Consider the following 24,433-nt stretch of genomic DNA (forward strand, 5'->3'; position numbering starts at 1 on the left):
AGGTTTTGGGGGAGAAAGGACTTCACTTTCTTTTCTTTTCTTTTCTTCTTTTTAACCTTTGCCTCTTCTAGGAGGACTTCGCTTTCTATGCTGATTATAATTTAGACATCTTCCCAGTAGGGCTGAATCCTAGACCAATCTATCAATCCCAGACTAATCAGGCATTTGCCTGGGGATATGCACCTTTGGCATTTTTCCAAGGGTTCATCAGGGTGGAGTTATCCGGTGCCCCATGAGTTCTGTTTCCTTAATCGACACTGTTGTAACTTGCCCATCCAGTTTTGTGACATTAGTTCAAACCTGTGCCCTAGTCCTCTTTTAGGCAGCATATCAGTGCTGGAAAGTGCAGCAGGGATAAGAGGGTACTGTTCTCTCATTTCTGAGGGCGTTGTCTCGATAATTAACTAACTTGATAGACTTTTTAGTGAGTGGCAGGTGAGATGCAAGGTACTGTGCTAGGTGCTGTGGGGGATGTACAGACAAACAAGACACCTCCCTAAGGAGGTAAGTAATAGCTACTTACTATTCACTTTGCTCTTTCACTGTAATGTATCCTCAAGCACAGGTTTTCACTACACCAACAGGCCCAGAAGTACTAGCTTATTTTCCACAGGAGGATTTCAGTTTGATGCCTCTGGTTATCTTGTATAGAGAGCTCTTTTTTTTCTTTCTTTTTTCCCCCTTCTTTTGCAATCACAAAAATCTGTCCTACCAGATGTGCCTCTGTTGCTTGGGAACCCAATAGTTTTCTTTGCAGACAACAGACCTGAGTCACAGAGCAGCAAATTGTAGAAGAGCTACAGCTTTGGGACCTCTGACTCTTGGGCTGGAACAGCAATAGGGCTGGGTTGGGGGTGGGGTGGATGTATCTTTCAATACTGATGTATTTCGACGAGCAGTGATGAACTAGGTGGAGCTTCATGCTTCATTCTTTTTGTCTTATTGGGATGGAGTTTCCCTCCAACCCTCCATCCTGTGAAGAGCTTTTATAAATATTAACAGAGTCCCCATTAAAAGAAATAGCTCCTTTGAAATCTGAAAGATTGAGTTCTGAGGGATCAATAAAATTCAAGTTTTCTCTCCAAAACCTAAGAAGTAGATTATCTGTGAGAAAATCTTAAAGAAAATCTCAGAAAGAAGACCATGTATGTTCATCCTTGATAAATTCAACCATCACAATTTCCACTAATGAGATTGGCGGTTGTTCCACTCTTTAAACCACAACCTACTCTGAATGTTAGTTTCAGTGTCCATCTTGCAAGATGAATCACCTGAATCATTACACGATCAATGAATAATTTAAAGTGCGAAAGCTAGTTCACTATATTGCATGATTTTGGGGAGACAAGTTAGCCATAGATAAAAGTTTTATATGTACTTAGCTTAGTAATTAACCCCCAATTAATATAACATCAAACAAGTTGAGTTCCAATGTTTCACCATTAAAATGAGTAGTTTACTCTCCCCGTCCCCACTCCATCTACAGAATTAAAGAGAAATCTTCCCATTTTCCTGGTATAAATATGTGCTTTGCAATGTACATTAGCTCTGTCTTTTCCAGCCAAGTTACAGATATCTCCTCTATCCCCAAGTTCAAATGACAACTATAATCTTTCAGCCTCTGACATCACAATTGTTTATTTTTACACTCCCAGAAACTAAACTTGAAAACCCTGCACTTCTCATTTCAACTTAAACTTCACCTTTCGTCCACCTCAAATCACTGCTTCCACTGGCTTCCTTAAACTTAAGCATTTCTCTTTATCGTCTTGGTTTTTGTAAGGCTAACTTTCTTTTGGGATCTGTGTCTCTTTGGTCCCTCATCTACCTTTCCTGTCCATTGCTCTCCATCTATTTCTGGGTTCTTCTCTGCAAAATCCCATTTATATATGATATGTAAAAATTATTAACATGTCTGAGAATCCAGAGCCCTTCTTTTTCTCTTCTGTCACCTTACTCCCCATTTCAAAGACAATTTTGTGAATGCCAACTCCAGTCATATGTTTTTATGATGAGGACTTGGACTAACTCATAAAGCAGGGATGGGAGCTTTGCATTAGAAAGGACCAAGATTGACTCATCTGAGAGAAGACAGAAGAAAAGAATGGAGGTAGAAAAAGAAATCGGAGAAGGGGAAATGAGAAGAGCCTTACCAATTTGGTTTGCTGGGTGAGTTTTAGGTAGAGACTGAGTGACAGAGAAAAACAGAGGCAGTTGTAGAAGGTGAGACATATTAAAAGCGAGACATGGGAACAGAGAAATAAAAGTTGCTTTGGTTAGGAATAGCATTGTTTGATATTGCAGAACACCGTCTGAAAATTTTCAGAAAATATTGAAATTTAAACAAATTAATTTTGCCAGCTAGTTTGCATTTTCTTAATTGGGATATCTTGTCAAGACAAGACCACGTGAAACTCTAAATTCTAATTAGATTTTAGATAATTATGAAAGACACTTATATAGACATTTTCCCGTAATAAAAGAGAAGTGTTATTCGGAGGAGAGAATATTTGAACATACTCCCAGAAGTGATAACAGGAATATGAGACAGTGATATGATTGCCAGTTTTTAAAAATGTATAGGAATCTCCTCATGTGAGGGTGGCAACGTGGGAACTGAAGCAAGAGAAGCCATGGAGTAATACAGATCTCCTATTCTACCTACTCTCAGGCAGAAAAGAGAAGAATGACCATGTCTGTCACGGCCAGAAGGAGCTTCATGATTTCATAATTCTCCCATCCATCCATCCATCCATCCATCCATCCATCCATCCATCCATCCATCAAGTTATCTATCTAGCCAACAAATGTACTGAGCATCTACTGCATGTCAACTCTAGGCTGGAAATACAGTAGAGAAAAATACAGATATGGGCCCTATCCTCATGCATCAAGTGTGCTCTTTGAACATAAATTTAATAGTGGCTCCTCTTATTTAAAAAATTGTTAGGCAGCCAACTGGCCTTAAAGGAGACCAAGTGATGAGCTTTCTCATTGGGCTGACCATTCTTATGGGCACTCAGGAGTATCTCTGTTTCCAAAGCATCAAGAAAGGTGCTAGTGACCAGCTCAGATAATTCTGAATTTAGGGAGGGAATGCAGGAGAGGAACATTGGCAGAGCTTCTGAGAATTACTGTGGGGAGAAGCTTCTCAGAAAAGTATATTTGCCAGAGAATATACCAAAAGAGTTATCCCCTTCACATGGTATTTCTGTGACTAAAATAATGGCACAGAAGTAATAAGTGTAATATATTTCCCTATCAATTCTACCTCCTTCTCTTTCTGTCCTTGCTTATCCTTTAACTAACTCTTTTTCAGATGGCTAGGCATTTTGTCTCTTTGAGGAATTTTCCTGGCTCCCGTCAGGTTTCTTTTTCTTTTTTGCTGTTCCATGAAATTCAGCTTTATTTACTGAATTTTGATTTTATAATTTTTTTTTAAACTGGCAGCACTAAAGTCCTTACCCTTGCCATTAAAGGAAATACACAAATGAAAGAAGAGTTAGGAAGAAGCAGCCCTGAGGACAAAAACAGAAATCACTCTCTAGGACATCAAAGGACAATGAACTGGGAGGCAGAAGCCCAGCCAATGTCGTGGGACAGTCCCGTGCTCTTAGTTCTTTTCTTTTAAGGGAAGCCCCTTGAGAGGATTCTGTATGTCAGATTCCTTAACTGACATAACTTCCTAGGCACAGACAGAATCCTTCTTTCCTTTCCTTAATTTGTCTTAGTTGAACTAAGTAAGAATAAATGTTTGTCAAACTCAGGCATGGGAGGAGCATCTGGGGACTCATGGGCTGAAACTTCCAGGGAAAGTTGGAGATGCCTGATTATTAAACAAAATAAAGGTGGAGAAGTCTGAGAGGTGGAGAGCTCTTGGCTGGGAATGGCTGGGATTTTTCTTTTCCTCCCCTATCGATTATTTCCTCCACCCTTTCCTTCGTAAGAAAAGCTTCAATTTTTAAATAAGATAGCAAATATCAAAAAAAAAATTATACATCTATCCAAGTGCTATTATCATGTGTTAAATGCTTGCTATATATTAGATGCTCTGATAGTCACTCTTTGTTATTCACTTCTCTTAATAATCCTATAAGCTAAGTATAATGACCCACATCTCATATATAAGAAAATGGAAGCTCAAAGAGGTAAAATAGTTTATCCAAGGTCACACAACAACTAAATGGCAAAGACAGGATTAAAACGCAGGACTGTCTGATGTCAAATCATGTGTTTTTAATAATGATAGAACCATGCGAGATCCCTCCAGGTTCTGACACCTGCTTAAATAATTTTGTGATTGCGTCTTACAGGGTTCCTTGAGTTTCAAATTTCGTAGCTAGAGACAAAATTACACAAAATTAAGATATACACATTTAAAATGATAATTGTCTCAATATCCTTTAAAATAGTGCAATACAAATTAAAGGTCTACATACACTTAAGCCCAGTAAGTTAAATGACTTATAAAAATGGAGAGAGGGATAGTTTTAATATTGGATCCTAAGTCCCCTGTTTCTCTCTCCAGTACACTGCACTCTAAACATCTGCCCAAACAAGCTCCAACTCAAATATGGTACTTTCCAAAACCTTTCAGCTTCCTTCAGGAATCAGCAAGTCTCATCCAGTCTGTGAACGCCGATGTTTGCTGTCATCTGACACTCGCTCTGGTTTGGTGTATCTGACATATTAAGAATGTCGTCTCCCAGTGCCCACAAGGCCAATTTCTATAGTTACTTAGACCACCGCCCCCCTCCCCACCCCCAGAAAAGTGGAAATCTCAGCTTAATTTATAGAATGCTCTATCAACTCAAAGAAAAATAGAGAGCAGGTTCTATGTCTCCTGTCTTGACTAAAGATGAAGATGTCTTGACTAAAGGCTGGCTATTTACTCATCAGACTCTGGCTGCCTTTTCTGGATGAGGTGCAATCAAGACAAAGTCCGAGGAATTTCTCCTGCAGTACCATGGTCTCAGCTGGAAAAGAAGGCACCCTTTTATATCTATTCTACTGTCATCCCACACTTTGGGATATCCTCCTAATCTCCTTTCATTATTCCAAATCACCAAAGTAAAAATACTCCTTTTTATATTCAAGACATTTACAACCCCAAGAAATGGAGCCAAGTAACTTGCAGGAATAGCAGGGGTTATTGGTGACTGGCAGAAACAGGATCCTAAAGGTAGGATTGGTGAGGACAGGGGATACGAGAACAATGACATGATGTCTCTAGGAGTGAGATGGAAGCAGAGTGGGATTATGTTTACCACTTGTGAAGACATGAAGGGAGTAGAGAGAAAGATAGCTTAATTCACCAAATCATAGCACCCAAGAACTTGATATCACTGGTATGAGTTATAAGAAGTAGTTTTAGGGAAGATAGAAGTAATGCTTTAAACAACAGAGAATAATTTTTAAAAGTTAAGTAAACATAACATTCATTACCAAATGAAGTTAAAAATAGTCAATGATAACTTTGAAAGTTGACATGAGAAATGAAAATATGCTGTCTTTGAAATCCTTCTGTCAGAGGTACATATCTGAATGGACCCCGTGTCTAACCTAAGGGTGCTTCCTTGAAATGGAAATTTAAATCTTTTTTAGGGTGATTTTAAGTTTAGGTAAGAAATTAACTAGAAGAATATCTGGTAGTTTTATGCGTCAAATCTACCACGTTCCTTCCATATTCCAGCCTGTACCCATTTCATCTGTTCTGTTGCTCTCTCAAAACAATAGCGACAACAAAAAAGCAGATGGTGGAGGGGAGTGAGCATTCCCCAGCTTCACTTCATCTAGGTATTCTCTCCATACTTTTGGTAGCTACTCTAACAAACAATCACCACATAACTTTGATAAGACTGTAAAGACAGGCTCTGTAGAAGCTGGCCAAACGATGTAGTTTTTAGGATAAGAAAGCCTGGATTTGACTTCTAGATCTGCTGCTTTTTCTTTTCTTTTGAGATGGAGTCTTGCTCTGTCGCCAAGGCTGGAGTGCAATGGCACAATCTTGGCTCCTTGCAACCTCCACCTCCCGGGTTCAAGTGATTCTCCTGCTTCTGCCTGCTGAGTAGCTGGGACTATAGGCATATGTCACCATGCCCAGCTAATTTTTTTTTATTTTTAGTAGAGACGGGGTTTCACCACATTGGCCAGGCTGGTCTCAAACTCCTGGCCTCAAGTGATCTGCCTACCTTGGCCTCCCAAAGTGCTGGGATTACAGATGTGAGCCACTGTGCCTGGCCTCTGCTGCTTACTCTGCGTGTGGCATTTGATATGCTGTTTAAGCTCCTGAGCCTCAGTGACACAGGTAGGGATTATAAGTGTCTGCAACATAGAAGGTGCTCACTAAGTGTTAGAGGACTCTAACTCAGAGGACCGTTAGATGAATTAAATAAGGCAATACCTGCAGAGCTCCTAGCTTAATGGCCTACATACGTGTAATGCTGTGGAGTACACGCGCACATGATATTATTTCAAAAAATAGGTTCAACTCCACTGGTCTACTGTTACTTTCACTTCTTCCCAGTAATGAGGGAATAGATTGTTGAAAACCAAAGCAGAGGAGAGAATGCAAAACATGGGAGGGATCGAATCAGCAAGGCCTTGTCCAGTGGGAACTGTGGAACTGGCTGAAGCTCAGTGTAGTTCTGACACTGCCACCCAATGGCTGCGTTACTGTTGAGCAAGCCATTTGCCTTTTTAAACAGAAGAGCTGGAATAGACCTCTATAATTTTGTGCTTCTAAATTATTTCATCCTTGAAATGAATAAACACGATAGAGAAATTATATAATTCAGTGTTTGAAGGAACACTTTGTTCTTAATGCAATTTTGCAAGTGTTTCTAGGGCTGATTGGTGTTTGGATGTCCACCCCTCAGCCAACAAACCACTAGCAAGATGCCTTTTAAAAGCTTCATTCAAATAACTGCCTGCCAATAGGCCATGTCTGCTGTTGTTTCCCAGTTGTAGTCAAATAACTTGATTCATTCGAGTTGGATGCTGATATACTTTGAAATCCTTAAGAGAAGAAAGTCAATCTTTTCAGCCAGGATTTGGTCAGTGAGAGAAAGCTCTCCTCCTCATGGAAGGGATCAGCAACTGAGCAACTCCTCTTTGTCTCATTGCCTAGTCATTGCAAACCGTGGAAATGGGATGAAATTCAGAAAAGGAAGTTTAGAGAGGACACAGAGGAAAAATGTCCAGGTTAACATGAGAGAGAGAACAGCACAGGGAATGCCTTTGCTGATCAATCTAAGAAGTGAACAGGCTGTCAAATAAGTGATTGTTTCCACATCTGATTTCTCCCTGATGGAAAAAAATGCAGTGAAATGTTGGCTGGGCTGACTGTGGAAATCTATTTCAGCCCCGCCTGCTGGCATTTGTTTAAGCGGTCCTGTAATCAGAGTTTGTCTGAATCTCAGCGGCCTTGCTCTGACTCCAATTCTTCTAATCTATCATTCTCTGTGTTTCCTGTTTTCTCATAATCCCATGCTAATTTTTTTCATGCCATTTATGGAATTTTGAAGGAGACTTTTATTTTGTTGAGAGGATAAAATGAGTTTTCACTGGGGTTCTTTGTCTTTTGATAAACCGTAAACCAGTGGGAAAAAGAATAGAATCAAAAGGAAGAGACAATAAGCTGAAGGGAAGAAGATGTAATTTTTGGTCTTACTGTGTTTTGGGATAGCAATAGGAGGGCAGGGGAATGGATACGGTCTGGGGTGAGGGATTAGGAAGGATGAGAGTCTGATACGAACGCTTGTTTGTCTTGCTCCTCTACCAGACAGCAAGTTCTTTGAGCTTAGCCTCTGGCTCATAGTCATCTTTTATTAAGACACACAACAGCTTCTCATTGCTTACAGAATTAAGCTGACATCCTTCTCAAGTTCACATGCATCCTAAATTCTCTGGTGCCATAATGAGAGAGTGGAAAAGAACATGTGAATCCCTCTGCATTTGTCACTGAATGATCTCTACTGTCTCTCAAATCTTCATTTTCTTCATCTAATAAAATGTGGGCAATAATGGAAAGTAGCTTATAGAGTTGTAGTGAGGATTAAATGAGGTAATTCATGTGAGGGCCTGGCTAGCCCAGTGGTGGCATATAGTAAATATTCCATGAAAGTAGCTATTATTATTATTATCACAGTGTCTAACTAATTACGTGACCCTGAATAAGTCATTTTTTCACTGTAACATGTGAGCGATAATTCTTTTGTAAATTGTTGTAAAGATTTAATGAGGAAGTCTTTGCAAAATACCCAGCAGGTGTCTGTGATGTAGTAGGTGCTCATTAATTGTTACTTCCCAGTTGTCTTTCCCATTCATTTCTTTCACTGTTTCCCTTCATGTAACCAATCCTAAAGCCAAACTGAGCAACTTGTTCCTGATGCACCCTTCAGTGTTTGCTATCACATGGTTGCTCATTTTATGGTATCCTCTTTTTCTGCCTCCCTGTCTCTGTCTATAGGAAAGTTGGGTATCTTTTAAGGCTTAGCTCAAATACCACCTGCTACATGATGTCTTACTTAAGCTTCTCAACCAGGTGTAATTTCTCCTCCCTTCAAAAACTCCCTTAGCACTGTTTTTTGGTTTGTTTGTTTGTTTTTGTTTTTTTGAGATGGAGTTTTGCTCTGTCACCCAGGCTGGAGTGCAATGGCGTGATCATGGCTCACTGCAATCTCCACCTCCTGGGTTCAAGTGATCCTCCTGCCTCAGCCTCCTGAGTAGCTGGAATTACAGACATGCGCCACCACGCCTGGCTAATTTTGTATTTTTAGTAGAGATGATCACCATCTTGATCAGGCTGGTCTTGAACTCCTGACCTCAGATGATCTGCCTGCCTTGGCCTCCCAAAGTACTGGGATTACAGGTGTGAGCCACCACGCCCGGCCTCCCTTAGCACTTTTATTTCTTTACTGGTACATACTTTCTTTTTTGAATTACAGGCATTTCTGTGCCCCATCTTGTGCACACACTCCTCCCAGCTATTCATGGTACAATCACCTGTCTCCTCTTCTTCCTCACCCCGTGCTCATTTACCCAAAAGATTCCAACTCATTATCTAGGAAACTGTCGTCTCTAGAAAGACTTCCTTCTTCCTGAAAGAAGAAAGAATTCTCTTGCTGAATTGCATTTCCAGTTAGATGCCTCAGTTTTCTCATACTAGTCATGATACTTTTTCATCGATCTTACTGGATTTCAATACAGAACGTTAAGCTCCACAAGGGATGTCAGGGATTGTATCTTTTTCATCTTTGTATTCTCTATTTCTTACACATCATCTGGCACACAGTAAGTGCTTATTTATGTTTCTTGAACTGACTGATCCTGCAAACCCAGTGCAATGTTTAAACACCACAAAAGCTCAATGAAGTTACCCTTAACAATCCACTTACAGCAGTCTAAGAACTTTAACAGAAACATCTCTGCCTTTTGTGAAGACAGGAAATTGCTGTAATTTGAAATGCAAAATAACTACATTGTATGTCAAATAAAAGAAAAATTCTATTTCACTATTATTTTTTACCCTTGCCTTATGCAGCAATCCAACTACTAAATTAAATGATTATCCTTTTTATGAAATAGCAATATTCCTGAGGAGTTTCCAGATAATGTCATAAAATTAAATTATGACATAAATACATGTAAAAATTCACTCTTTTTAAAGAAAAATCTTAGTGAAACTACTTGAATAGCAAGAATTCCTCTAGAAGGGTAAAATAAGAAACAGTCCCTTACTGTGTTTGGATATAAACATGTGTTTTTCTTTGCATCTGTATTTTCACATATTCATTAACAGGAGTGGACTTGTGCATGCCATATAAAATTGTGTAAAGAAGCTGACCCCGGGTAGAGCACCAAACAAGTTACGAATGTTAGAAGTTCAATGAAAAGAAAACAAGAATATTTGAAAGAATGCCAAGGGATAAAATTAATTGATTTAATACGTTTTGCATTACAGTAATAGGAATAGCTAATATTAAGTAGTGTTTTATTTCTTTGTTTTCTCCACTTTTTTTCTGGTCCATCAAAACAAACCTCTTGTCTATGCCAGACTGCTTAAAACAAAGCACAATTTTTAGTTTGAAAAAGAAACGTATGAATGTATTATCTGTAAGTAATAAACAAAAAGTTAATTTGTGAAAAAGAATATAGCTATCCCAAGACTTCTCTCTGCAAATTTTATATGTTTGCAGAACATTTACCAAATAGCTGAAAGGAAGACAATTTTGAATCATCTTTCCTTTTCCGAGAAGTTGTGCTGTATTTGTTGGAATAAATTTCAGTACTTTCATCTGATCTCAGATGACGATGCCATATGATGTTTCTCACAGGGTCAGCAGCGAGAGATAGAGGATTTCTGGGGATATGTGTTTCAAAGCCAGTGATTCTTGGGAAGGAGTATGAACTCCAAAACAAATACCGGCTCATCTCTATACCATGGACTCTCGAGAACAGCAGTGTTTCACCAGTTAGCATTTTGTTGCCAGAAATAAATCAAATGGACAATGGTGCAAAAATAAAAATGTTCCTGGAACAACTGGAGGTCAGTTTTGACCTTAGCTAATCTGGCAATTTTGCTTGGATTTCTCAGTGCCTACATTTGATCTCTAAATTATGCTTGTGGCTGAACTCACCCTTTCTAGGGCCAGACACAGTTTATCTGGCTAGGATTTTTGCTGTGTGGGTTTAAAGATAAGTAAAATATCTGACTCACTGCTCATCTTGCCAGCGTGTCTTTCTGTTGCACAAAAAGATAGCAACAACATAAGCTGCCATAAATAGGTTTGGCAAGGCTGACTGGTAGGAATGGTTTCCATATGGTGTAAGATTAGAATTAATTGCTCAAACACATGGCAGTTAAAGAACCCTAAGGTGTTTCAAGAGTCCTGAAAGAAAAGACCAAGAAAGGAAAAGAAATTAAAACACTTCAGTGAGTCTCTAAATAAATTTATATAGGCCATAGCATATTATTTAAACTATCTAGGGCCTAAATGATGTTTTAAGGAAAAGAATTTTACTTACAGCATGCACGGATATTTAAAAAATAAAATACATGCATAAAAGAAGGCAATTTCTATTACTCATATAGGCATCTTTGAAGAGGACCAGGAATAAAACGTATGCAAACAACTGAGCAAATCCATAATAAAAATTCACACATGCACGTGATTATAAAACACAGTTTAAAATATTATCTTGATATAAATAATATAATTTATTTTTATAAAGTTCTTATGGGAAAATGGAGGCTCAGAGGTATCAACTGATTTTGTCCAGAGGGACACTAGGGGTTTTCATGCCTTGGACTTTACCTGACTTAGAATAGTTCTCTGTGTGCATATTTATGTGTTTGTGTATATATTGTTTATATTAGATTATAGATATCTAAAGAGCGAAGATTATGTTCAACTCATAGTTGTATTCCAATATAACACATGCTACATTGCCTGGCAAATAGTAAGCACTTAATAATTATTTGCTAAACTGAATTTATAAAAACAAGTTAACATATCCATGATGGGAATTTCTGAGCATAATCATAATATTTCATTCATTTGCTCATTTATTCTACAAACACAAACTGTCTATTGTGTGCCAAATACTGTTAGAGTTGATATCTTTCCTCAAGAAAATTACACTTGATAGAGGGATAAAAAGTCTTGTAAACAAATAATTATAAGTACATGGGAAAACCTTTAATCAATTATGTAAAAAGTATTTTACTGCAGAGTGTAGTCCTAACATAGTGGCAATTCTAATTAATGTAAATGGGCCAAACTTACCATTTAGGTGGGGAGGTCTAATGTGTGGTCTCTAAGAGAAACATTTAAGATACAAGATACAGCAAGGTTTGAAATACATTTCTTTTATTGTACTGTTCTTGTCCTATTTTGATAGAAAAATTATGCTAGCCTTATAATACGAGTTGCAAAGACTTTCTTCTTTTTTCTATTCTCTGGTACAGTTTATACAAAAGAGAAATCTTTAAATTTTAAAAATATATTAAATATTGTTTCTTTTATGACTTACAAATTATTTAGTAGCGTTTACAACTTGCTAAATGCATGGGTTTTAAAATATTTTGATATTGATTCCTAGAATTATTGCATATTAGTTAGAGAATGTGATGATTATTAAATTTATTCTTTGGTATTTTTCAAGGCTTTTTATGGCCTAATACATGGTCAATTTTTATAAAGTTTTCATATTTGCATAAAGGTTTATTCTTTAATTATTGGATGCAAAGCTGTATAAATGCTTATTTTAGCAAGCTTATTAATTAATTGTATTACTCAAAACTTCTTTGGCTTTATTAAATTGTTTTTGTGTGCTTGATTAGCTCATTAATGATTAAAATCTGCAGTTCTAATTATAGATTCTTCAAATCTTGCAATTTTTCCAATGTTGCTTTATATGTTTTGAGGATATAGTTTTAGGTACTACATGTAAGTTGAGAATTTTTATGGACTCCCAGTTAATTTTTCCTTCAGTTGTCATTCAATGTGTCTCTTGTCTATAACAGTGTTTTCTCCCTTAAAGTTTATAGTAACTTATATTAACTAAATTTCACTATAACACTTTTCTTTAGCTGAGTATTTGGTTGCTGTCATTATTTTCTAACTCTTTTGTTTATATTTTTATAAATCCTTATATCTTATTTAGCTGTCTTGTTAATGCATATCAATATAATTTTAAAATTAAGGTAATTTACATTTATTCTCATTATAATATTTAGGTTTATTTCTAAGATATTATTTTGTGCTTTTATTTGCTAAGTCTTTAATGCTTATTTTTTTAAAAAGTAATTTCATACTTCTATTGGTTTATGTAACACTTCTTTATTTAATTGTATCCCTTTATTAATTTGTAAATTTTACATATAATATCTAAATTTTTGTTTCTTTGTTTGTTTTGGAGACAAGGTCTTGCTCAGTTGTCTAGGCTAGAGTACAATGATGTGATCATAGCCCACTGCAGCTTTGCACTCCTGGCCTAAAGGGATCCTCCCACCTTAGCCTCCTGAGTATCTGGGATAACATGTGAATGTCAACAGATCCAGCTTATCTAATTTTTTAAGAGAGTTTCTTTGAATTATTAACATCTATATTTTCTTAACACAATAAAAAATTAATCAATACTTCTATATACCTCTTGAGCAATACAAGAAAGTTTAAATGTTTTAATGACAATTAAAGCACTGCCATAATTACTCACTGTTATCCTTAATACTTTATGCAGTCATCGTGTGCTTTGATTTACATGCATGCTTACAATCTCTTTGCATTCATTTTTTTCTATGGTTGTACAATTTTCTGAAGTAAAGCTTCTATCAGCGGGGGTTTGTGAGTGGTAAGCAATCACAATAATTGTCTAAAAATAGACTTATTTTGTGTTTCCTCTGAAATGATAGTTTACTTAGAAATAAAATTTTAGTTTGAAACTTGGTTTCCCTCATACTTTGAAGATTCTTTTTTATGATTTTCTGGTTTCTTCTAATGCTGTTTCAAAAATCTGAGGTCAGCTTCATAGAGCAGACAAACACTAAAGTAGTAAAATAAGTGAGTAATTCTATATGAGGTAGTGGCAGATGCTGACAGGAAACAGAAGCATCAGAGGAATTACTTTGAGGGTCTGCATGGATTCCACATAATCTTCAGTTCACTTGTTATCATTAGGATGTTTGTCTGGGTTAGCTTACCCTACCCACCCCCAATAGATGTTCATCTCTGTGTTGTGCTGTGTTAATGAACAAGATGGGTAGATCGCTACCCTGGTGGGACACACAGTTTTGTGGAATGAGATCATCATAAAAATGTGTGATTATGAAATTTGATAAAGTTAATGAAGGAAAAGTATAGAGAGTTAGGAAAGTACATGACAGAGGATCCAGACTTAGTTTAGGGGGTTAGAAAAAAAATTCTTAAAAAGAATGTTTGATCTGCAATTTGAAGTATAAATGAGAGTTAAATGGATAAAGGGGGAAGTAAGACCAGAAAGAGAGAGTCTTACAGGCTGAAGGAACAGTAATTATGTAAGTTGTAAGGTGGAACAAGGCTTGAAGTATTAAAAGACACATGATGAGGCAGGGGATTTAGGCAGGTTCATGTAAAAATGCAAAATAACTGATTTTTTAAACAGCTCTTAAAGGGATTGGAAATGATTAAGAACTTTAAGAAGGACAAGAGAGACATAAACAGATTGTTTTTCATAAATGAATCTGGAATCACTGTGGAGAATAGATTAGAGACTGGCAAGAGTTAATGCAGGGAGATCAGCTAGGGGTTGGGCATTGTAGCAGCTCAGGTAAGAGGTGATCATGACTTAAACCAAGATGAAGTGTAAGAGGAAGAAAGAAGAAGAGGGATATGGAAATTCTTTAGAAGGTGGTGGTGAACCAACGAATGCAGGAGTAAAGGTCTGGTGTCAAGCATGGGTCCTTTGTTCTGGATTGCACAATTGATGCTAATCTAGAGCAGTTCACAGTTTGCAGGGAGAAATATAAGCCAGTGTAAAGAGTTGAGATGTTTTTGTGATATCTAGATAGAAAGATAGAGTAAGCGGTAGGAGTTCCGTGTTTAATCTTAGCTGGAAATACAAACTTGAGAGTCATCATCCCATGCAAATAAAACACTGTGATTTATTTTTTCAAAATTAATGGCAATACCCTTTTCCCTAAATGTGTCCTACCTATCTTCCACCATAGAACTAACCATTTGGTACTCAGGGATAGAGGAAAGAAATGAGCCTTTAGGAGCAAAAGACCATAATTTCCCTTTCCTTATTCTTTTTTGACTCTTTCATGAGTAACAGTAATAAGACCAAACAATATATTGCACAATATCAATAAAACTGAGTTATATAGAGAGAGTTTAAACCACATAAGCCCATTGGGTTGATTTACACAGAGTAGGTGATCAATACATATTTGTTGTTTGACCAAGTCACACTAAAAGTATTGCTAAATCACTTCCTTAATGTTGGCTTATAATTGGGTTTGTTGTCAGAAACATGACTGTAGCCATAAATACTTTTGTACTCCTCTTTAAGCAGACAACAGAAAGCCCTTCTCACCCTGGAGGCTGATTTTGGCTACAAAGGCAGTTCAGTGACCTGGCACAACCTCAGATCCATAGCTTCAGGCTGTCACTGAGCCTTTGGTGGGCCATGGGCCTTCTCAGCTAATATAATTTGGCAAACACAAAGTATTTTATGAGAGAGGCAATGTGGAAAGAACTCTGTAATTTTGCAAAAAATTTTGCCAATATTTTTAACCACTCAACTTCCCAAATACTCTGCTTCAGGCAAATTAATTTACAAATATCTTGTATTTTCCATGTCTTTTTCCATTCTTTTTAGGGATCAAGGATTCAACATGAACTCTAGTCTTAATAGTCTCAAGGGATCAGACTGAGTCCTCTGGAGGGACTAGAAACCGATACAATGTAAGAGGCAAGTTAAAATTGTTATCAAGGAAGGGGACCAAGGAATAGAACCAGGGAAACGATATTGTATGTTGGATCTTAGAGTGTGAGACTGTAGATGGGAAATGTGGCAGGAAGTCGAGAGTTGAGATCAGCAATAGGCCTCTAGGCCTCGTGCAAGGTTATAAGAAAATGGAAAAAGTCTGAAAGGTAGCTCTGAATAAACAAGGGTGTCAGGAGTTTCTTCCAGTGGGGCTGGGTAGCTGTAGGGGACGTGATTAAAAGCTCAGGATCATTTCAGAAACCCGGGTCCCTTTGCGTTACACCACTCCATTCTTTTGGAATGCCTTTTCCCTCCTTTGCCCGCCAATTCAATTCTGTTTTCTGTGGACATGTGACCACTGATATAGCATTTAATTAGCCTGAGAAATATTTGGGTAAAAATCTATTTCCTAACAAAACGCCAAGTCATTATAGCATGTTCATTTTAGAAGGCAAATTTTGCAACCTTTTATATGTCTTAACCATTTTGCCCCCTTCCCCCAGAAAGTCTAAAGGATCTTTCTCTTCTTTTGCTTTTGAAAAATTTCTAATGGATTTTCAGGAAACAGTTACCTAAGGTGTTTTAGTCCTATTTTTAAATGTAATGCATCACACATTTATTGCCTGTGAACCTGCTTGAAGTTAGGAACCATGTTTTATTTGCATTGCTTTATATACTTGGTTAGGCTAATAAAATGAGAATATCTATTATTTATCAAATGCTTAATTACTTTACCTATACTATTTCTAGTATTCACAGAAACCTTTCCAGGTATGTTACCTCCGTTTTAGGCTTAGAAAGGCTAACCTGCTCAGAGATAGAACCAATACATGCTGGGGTTGTAATCAGAACTTAGATCTGAGCTCTCTTCATGACTCCACACTGCCTTAAATATTTGTTGATTTGATTAATCTAAATTGTTGGTTACACAGTTTACGTCCTTTACCTCCTAGGATTTCTGTGATCATCCCCAGAGCCAGACTAGCTAGGAGCCAGTAAGAGGAGAGGAAAGAGAGAGAGAGGGATATATTGAAACCACATTTTGTGCCTTGTCATTTCACAAGGGAAAAAAGCTTTAGTTTCTCTCTTTATTTTTGTTTTTATCTGTCTTCCCTTTTGCCTTTTTAATTCTTGGCTGTATTCCTTATTCATTTCTTATTATTATATTCTTATTCATTATTAAAACATTCATTTATAAAATAATTATTTTCTTATATTGTTTACTTATATGAGTAAATGCCTTGGTCTAACCTAAGCTTACAATTTCCCAAAGGCTCTTTAGTTAACTAGCTAAATTCCAAAAAAGTTAATTTGCCCATAGGGGGCTAATCTATATGGTCTTCCTAGGCAAACACACACACACACACACACACACACACACACTTTCTTAGGGGAGAAAACCAATAGGTTATGACAAATTCATTTGTGAAGGTAAGTAAACTAAGTTTGGAAACTGAAAAGATAAACTCTGTGGAGTCTCTTGAATTGCTCAGTTCTGGTCCTGAGGCTCAAGTCCCCACTTGCTGTCCCCCAGCTCTGTGCTCAAAGACCTTCTTCATGCCTCAGACAACTCTGTGCTTTCTGGCTGGTCACTGTCATGTGTTCACACATTTTCAGATCAGCATGAACAGGGTGGCAGAAAGAAGCTATTGGGAACAAGTGTTTGGATGTATCCCAGAGATATTGAAACTATATATTGAGTTCCCAATATGTGTTATATGGTTTTTTTTAAAAATAAGTAAATATAGAAATTAATGGTAGTAATAAGATGTGATTAATTCTATATTAGTCAGGTGTATCACCATGTGTTAGGGGAGCCCAGGAGCATGAGGGAGGTTCCAGACAGACCCATTTCATGACTGATGAGAAGCTGCCAGCAAGGGAAGGTGGGAGTGTATTCTAGGTAGAATGAACAGCCAGTGCCTTAGCACAGACCAGAAACAAAGAAAAAACACAGAAAGCTGAGACGTATGTGACTTCTGAGCGCTTTGGGATATTCCTCAATTGTAATAACTGAGGCTTGCTCTGTGCCAAGTCACCTTCCAAGTGCTTAACTTGTGCTGTTTATTTAAATCTTCACAATAAGGCTATAAGGTTAGTTCTGTTACTATTCGCACTTTACATTGCAGAAACTGAAGCACAGAGAAATGAGACTTGTGAAGGTTCACACTGTAGGTAAATACTCAGGTTCTCTATCCCAGAGCCTTTGCGCCTAACTGCCACACTATGCTCTTCCAAGTGTTTGCTGAAGAACAATAAATATTTATTAATGTATTTCTTCTTGCAGGCCACTTGTGTCCTTCACTAATCAGAAACTTTTATATTTTAATGGCACTTCACAGAATCCCCTGAGAAGAAAAGAAAGAGGCAGACCCACCAAAAAAAGGAAACCCCAAAGGTGAAAAGACAAGGACTGAAAACAAACTCCACCCTGGATTGAGTTATAGCATCAAATACCCTACTGGTGATATGGAAGTGCTGGGTAGAGGAGGGCGTGATCCCTCCCTAGGGCTCCACCCCCACATACCTAGGTGAGGACAGGCATTTCCTGCCCAACTGTTGCATTTCCCAAGACCGCCCTGGCCTGCCACACCCCCATCTTGTGCCTATAAAAACCCCCAAGACCCTAGCAGGCAGACCAGAGGCAGGTGGACATCGAGAGGAGCACACTGACACTGGCACACCTGCAGGCCACCTACTGGCAGAAGCAGAAGGACACAAATTTGGTAGGGACAGTTAGAGGAGAGTCCAGGCTGCTGATCAGCCAGACTTCAGGGGAAAACCATCTCCTTTCTGGCTCCCCCATCTGCTGAGAGCTACTCCCATTCAGTAAAACCTTGCACTCATTCTCCAAGCCTCGGTGTGATCTGATTCTTCTGGTACATCAAGGCAAGAACCCAGGATACAGAAAGCCCTCCGTCTTTGCAGAAGATAAAGGGTCTAATTGAGCTAACGCAAGCCGACTACGGATGGCTAAACTAAAAGAGCACCCTGTAACACACACCCACTGGGGCTTCAGGAGCTGTAAACATTCACCCCTAGACACTGCCATGGGGTCAAAGCCCCACAACCTGCCCATCTGCATGCTCCCCTAGAGGTCTGAGCAGCGGGACAATGAAGAAGCGAGCCACATCCGCATCGCACACCCTGCGAGGGGGACAAGGGAACTTTTCCTGTTTCGACGGGACAGGAAGCGTTACAGGCCACCATCTTTAGTTAGAAAGGCAGTGAGTGCCAAAAAACAAGGAATGTAAGATTCAGACTAAAAATGTGTCTCATTCGCTGGGATAATTGTGCCAACTTTCGTTATAGGAAGCCAGAAGATCCTATCAGGGTAGTTATCAGATCATTAATTTTGTGTCACATACAACCTGTATTGTTACCTTTAAGAACTTCCTGTATTCTCGGCTTCAAATATTTCAGGAAGTGGTCAGGTGTAGTACAGAGATCTGGGGCAATCATTGCATGTTGGAGTCGCGGATTCCAAGGGCTTTTGGGAACAGATTTGTGAGAAAAGAGTGAAAAGGAAGCAAGCAGGAGGATGTTTATTTTTAATAAAGGGACCCTGCCCTAACTTCCTGAACTAAAACCAGTCTAGACTTGTTTTTTCCATTTTACACAATGTCCATAACAACAGAATACATTTATTAAAACCAAACAAACTGGGGGTTGAGTTTTGGCACAGAAAGTCATACAGAAATAGAATCGGCTGCTCTTCAGTTGGGGCGAGTGACTGATTTACAAACCAGCAGTAGATTAAGGCTGCACTGGCCTTAACTGAACTGAAGTTATTTTCATTATGAAGAGACAATAGAGAGGCAAAATGTCTGGCCTGGTGCCTGGGACGTGAACTAGTTAGTCCATCAATTCTGACCTCCTTTTCCTTCAGTTTTCAAAACTCAAGAGATTAGAGCTAGGAAGGACCCTTATGGCATTTTCTTCATAACTTTGTGTGGAGAAAACTGAGTCTCAGAGAAGTTAGATGTTTTTGCCTCCGCATTCACAGCCATAGATTAAAGCAATGTATCACTAAATTACCAGACAGTACCTACAAATGGGGAGATTTAGTTTTGGCTCCTGTGGGTTGGGAACATAAGTGTGGCAACAATTCAATTTGCACACAGTTGAGCATAGATTCACAGTCAACTCTTTTTTTTTTTTTTTTGAAATGGAGTCTCGCTCTGTCACCCAGGCTAGAGTGCAGTGGCATGATCTTGGCTCACTGCAAACTCCACCTCCTGGGTTCAAGTGATTCTCCTGCCTCAGTCTCCCAAGTAGCTGGGACTACAGTTGCCCACCACCACACCCAGCTAATTTTTATACTTTTAGTAGAGACAGGGTTTCACCATATTGGCCAGGCTGGTCTTGAACTCCTGACCTTGTGATGTCCCCGCCTCGGCCTCCTAGAGTGCTGGGATTACAGGCATGAGCCATGGTGCCCGGCCCACAGTAAGCTCTTTAGTAATTGGTAGACTCTGTGTTTGGAGATGATCTGGCTTCTCCCCTCTTCTTCTCAGCCATTTTAGGGTGCCTTCAGTAGTGCTTCAGCATTTAGATGCAGGTAGGTGTGTTCTTAATCAGCGTTTAAGGAATGTCTGAGTCCAGGCCAAAGTCAATGTGTATTTTTACATTTCAGAATGCTTTTCATTCCTCATCTCGCTTAATCCCTACAGTATACTTATAAGGAGACAGAAAGTTAATTTGAGCTAGATGTGGTGGCAAGTGCCTATTGTCCGAGCTACTCAGGAGGCTGAAGCAGGAGGATTGCTTGAGTCCAGGAGTTCAAGGTTACAGCTATGATCATACCACTGCACTCCACCTTGGGTGACAGAGTGAGACCTTATCTCACGAAAAAAACTGTAAAAAAAAAAAAAAAAAAGAAAATTAATTTGAACTCTATTTCACCTGTGGAGAAAACGAGATACAGTGATATTCCCAAAATGGCATACTGAGTTTCACAGGGAAGTCAGGATTAGAACTCAAGTATCCCTCCTCTAATTTTCTTTACAGTGGGCCATCATCTCCCCCCAATCCCCTCCATTAATAGGAATTAGAGAAGTTGTAACAGTAAATGAATCCCGAAATGTACAATGGAAAGTTGTACAGTAAATGAATACTGAAATGTGGTGAAGTTGTACATTAAATGAATACTAAATATGTTCATTTTCACAAAAGGTGCTTCTAGTTAATTTACTTCAACATGTTGGGCTAATTTTGGAGATGTACTACATTTGGAACGAGAACAGTCACTTCATTTCTAAGACTCATTGTTTTAAAATTTAACTCTTCATGCCCAAAGAGACAGATTCTTTCACAGGCCCCTTCATGATGAATGATACTCCTTCCTTGACTCTTCCGATGCACAATCATTTTCCAGTGGCAGACTGCAAAAGACTAGATGTTTCAACTAAACCAAACACTAACAGTCCTTTGAGTGCTGAGCACCATAACTGGTGAAGACAATGGCTACTTGGAAAAGTGACTTTATCCTTAGGAGATTTCTCCATTCCCTTGAAATTTCTTCCCTTTCATACAACTGTGACCACTTTTTTCAGATCTTAGAGGCTCAATCTCTCTATAATAAAAATAAAATAAAATAAAACCTTCTATCTCAAAGGATTTTTTAGTATCTTTCTTTAAGGGGTGTGTCTTTTACAGAAACACAGAAATTTGTAGAGGAGGATGAGAAATTAATATTAGCTCTATGAACAAAATAGCCTTTGCTGTGGTTTGGGTTCTATTCTGTTTTTGATGACTAAGAATCATAACTAATAGTGGCCTCTTCCAAATACATTTCTTTTAAGAGCCTGCTTGATGGTTATCACAGCTTTCCTCATTCATTCGTTACTTATCAAGTGACAAAGTCCTTTTAAGTTCGTTCCTAAAATTTCCATCTCTGCTTAGAATTTGGTAACATTGAACTTAAAATCAGACATTTTGAGAGGCATGTAGAAATTGTGTTTTGTGACGTGAGCTTTCCAGAAACGGCTATGTTAAGATACGAAGTTGTAATTAGAATCACACAGACAGAAATGGTGACTCTTCTTGAGGAAACCTTGAGGAACTTGAATATTTTGCAACTTAGAAAATTGGAAAATGAGAAAGTGGAGGAAAGTGGAAAATGTCTAGAGGGTCATAAGACAGTTCTCAAACTATAGATAGCCTTTAGTAAATTGCCATTTTAACACTTTGTCTGGCTTGCATAATTATCTTTAGTCTTAACTATATTGGCTACCATTCTTTCCTAAACATCAGCGGGCTTCAACAGAACAGTGATTCTCCGACCCATTAGCACTCACCTTACAAGTCAACATCACATTATCACCCACCACCATTCTTGTATTTCACAATCATGTAAATATCCTACCACAAACCACCCTGCCCTCCCATGAACACCTAATATTACCACTTGTTGGCTGACTTAGCCTCTTCCCTTCCTCAGCCTTGGTGTATTATTAGTGGTGTTATGGGAAAAAAGAGTGTGGAGTGAAGAGAATGAGTCAATCCAAGAGAGGCTGCAGGTCTGAGGAGTTAGTTCACAAGTAGTCATTCTTCCCCCTTTTCATTCTGTGACATGTTTGCCAAAGTGTGGTGGAGTAAAGGGTATGTAGGTCTCAAAAGAATGCCCTTTGGAACCAATAAGATTCTGATGGTCATGGCGTACCGGGTAGAGATTGCAGGACAGGGCCAGAACTTTCAACATACTGTTCAATATGTATCCACCTCCTTTCAGAGACTTCCTTCCCTGATCATTCCCCTTTGTGCTCAGCCCTCATATTATCACTCAACCTGCCTGAACTTTTGTCCCATGTAGTGACCTAGAGCAACATTATTTGAAGAGATGGAGTTGGAGGGAGAAGTAGAGATAGAGGCCGTGAAGTGGCAGGAAAGTAGTAAAGGATGGACCACAGGGTGCGCAACTATTAGCAAAAAGGAGGATGTGGCAGGAGTGAGGAGCAGGAAATGAAGACAGGAAGGTAAGGCACTATCAACTCTGGACATAAAGACAAGAGGTATTTAACAACAAATAAGATCACCTCCATGAAATTTAGCTGGCATAAATAAGCATTAAGGTCAGAATTTGGAGTTAAATCTAACATTGTTTTTTGCTCACTCCCAAGTTACTATACAAGTCTTTGCCTTATTCTTATTGCGTATACATCATCATCATTATTATTATCATTAAAATATTTGACTATCTACTAAGTACATTAGAAATTCAGGCCATTCCTCAAGTTCCCAGTGAACTTCATATTTATCTTACACTAGGGAACCAGATGACTGGAGAGAAGATGTGAAGTCGACATTATGCTTTGTGAGTCTGATCTATTTCCTCGACCTCCTGGGCTCAAGGAACCCTCCCACCTTAGTTTCCTGAGTAGCTAGGACTACAGGTGCATGCCACCATACCGTGGTTATTTTTTATTTTTTGTAGAGACAGGGTCTCACTATGTTGTTCAGGTTAGTCTTGAACTCTTGGCCTCAAGTGATCCTTCCACCTAAGCCTCCCAAAATGTTAGGATTACTGTTGTGAACCACTGCACCTGGCCAGATCTATTTCCTGGTACATCTTTATCTCTTAGTAGGCACTCAATAAATGCTTGGTGAGGGAATGAATGAGTGAGTGATTGTAAAGTGAATACTTTTTACTGCCCCAGCAGGATTACCTTTTAGTGAAGACAACATAGACGTGTTCTCCCCCAGCACAAACTTAAGGAAGGTGCTACATTTTTTATTTGGTAAAATGAATCCATCCTTTCCTTATTCTTTTGCATAGCATTTGTGCAATAACTATGATGGTATAAAAGGAGATATAGTTCTAGACATGTGTAGTGGATGCTGTGGTGAGCTGCACAGATCACCCCAAAGTCATTAGCTTCTCCCCGCTCTGAGTATGTTGACAGCTAAGAGCTCTTAGATGAATCCCACCCACCAACCAGCCCAGAAATCTCCCTCTGCTCAAATGAGCCATCTTGCCCACGAGCATGCACCTTTCCTATGTGCAGCTTGCAACGTCAGATGTTCAATGTTGGGGTATAGAGGCCTGGGTCTCATTCTCCAATTTGGGGCACTCTACAAGGAAACCTCAGCACCAAATATCCACATGGGATAATCTAAGCCTTTGTTGTGATTGCATCACAGCCTAACTTATATTTCTGTGGAACCCTACTTTCTTTATTTCTTCACAGATCCTCAGATGCTCCCCAATAAACTCCTTGCAATGGAATTTAGTTGCAGAGTCTTCTTGGAAAACATGACCCGTAATACAATGTTAATTTTAAAATTGTTACTTCGCCACAGTTTGAATTATGTCAAACATGCTCTATTTTTTCTTCCTTAAGTGTAGGCTAACACCATATTACCATTTTAAGACCAGTGGGCTAATGTAGAAATTAAATCCTGCTATTAAGATTTAGCGCAATTGTTTGGATAATTAAACATTAAAGCCTGGATTCCACACAACTTTTCATAACCTATAGAAGTGGCTTAACACCCTCATCCTCTACTCACCCATATCCTTCCACCCCTAGTATGACTCAGATATTTCATTGTCAAGGCCGTAAAAACAATGACTTCTTGTTCCAGAACAGAAAGAAAAGAGAGACCTATCTTAAAAGTGATTTGAAGGAGGGTGAATCACCTTCAAATTTACAGAGGTATGATTTTAAAATTTCACTTGCTTCTTTGATTTCCAGAGTACCTTTTTTCCAAAGGTTCAACACTCAAAAGGTGTTGGTGTTTAACTTCCTCCTTTTCCAATTCTCTAGGTCTGTCCATGTAAGGTTTCTGCAATTAGGAGCCATGAGTCAGATCCATCCCACTTTCAGTCTTACTTTTCTCTGTTTAGAAAACCAGATATTTTCAGAAAGGTGAAATAAATAGGACTGGTTCCAAATTCAATTGTGAAATAAAGTTTGCTCATGATGGTTGTGGACTGTTTCCTTTGCGGCTCCTCCTCCCC

Source organism: Pongo abelii, chromosome 10 (assembly GCF_028885655.2).
Source record: "Pongo abelii isolate AG06213 chromosome 10, NHGRI_mPonAbe1-v2.0_pri, whole genome shotgun sequence".
NCBI classification, from domain to species: Eukaryota; Metazoa; Chordata; class Mammalia; order Primates; family Hominidae; genus Pongo; species Pongo abelii.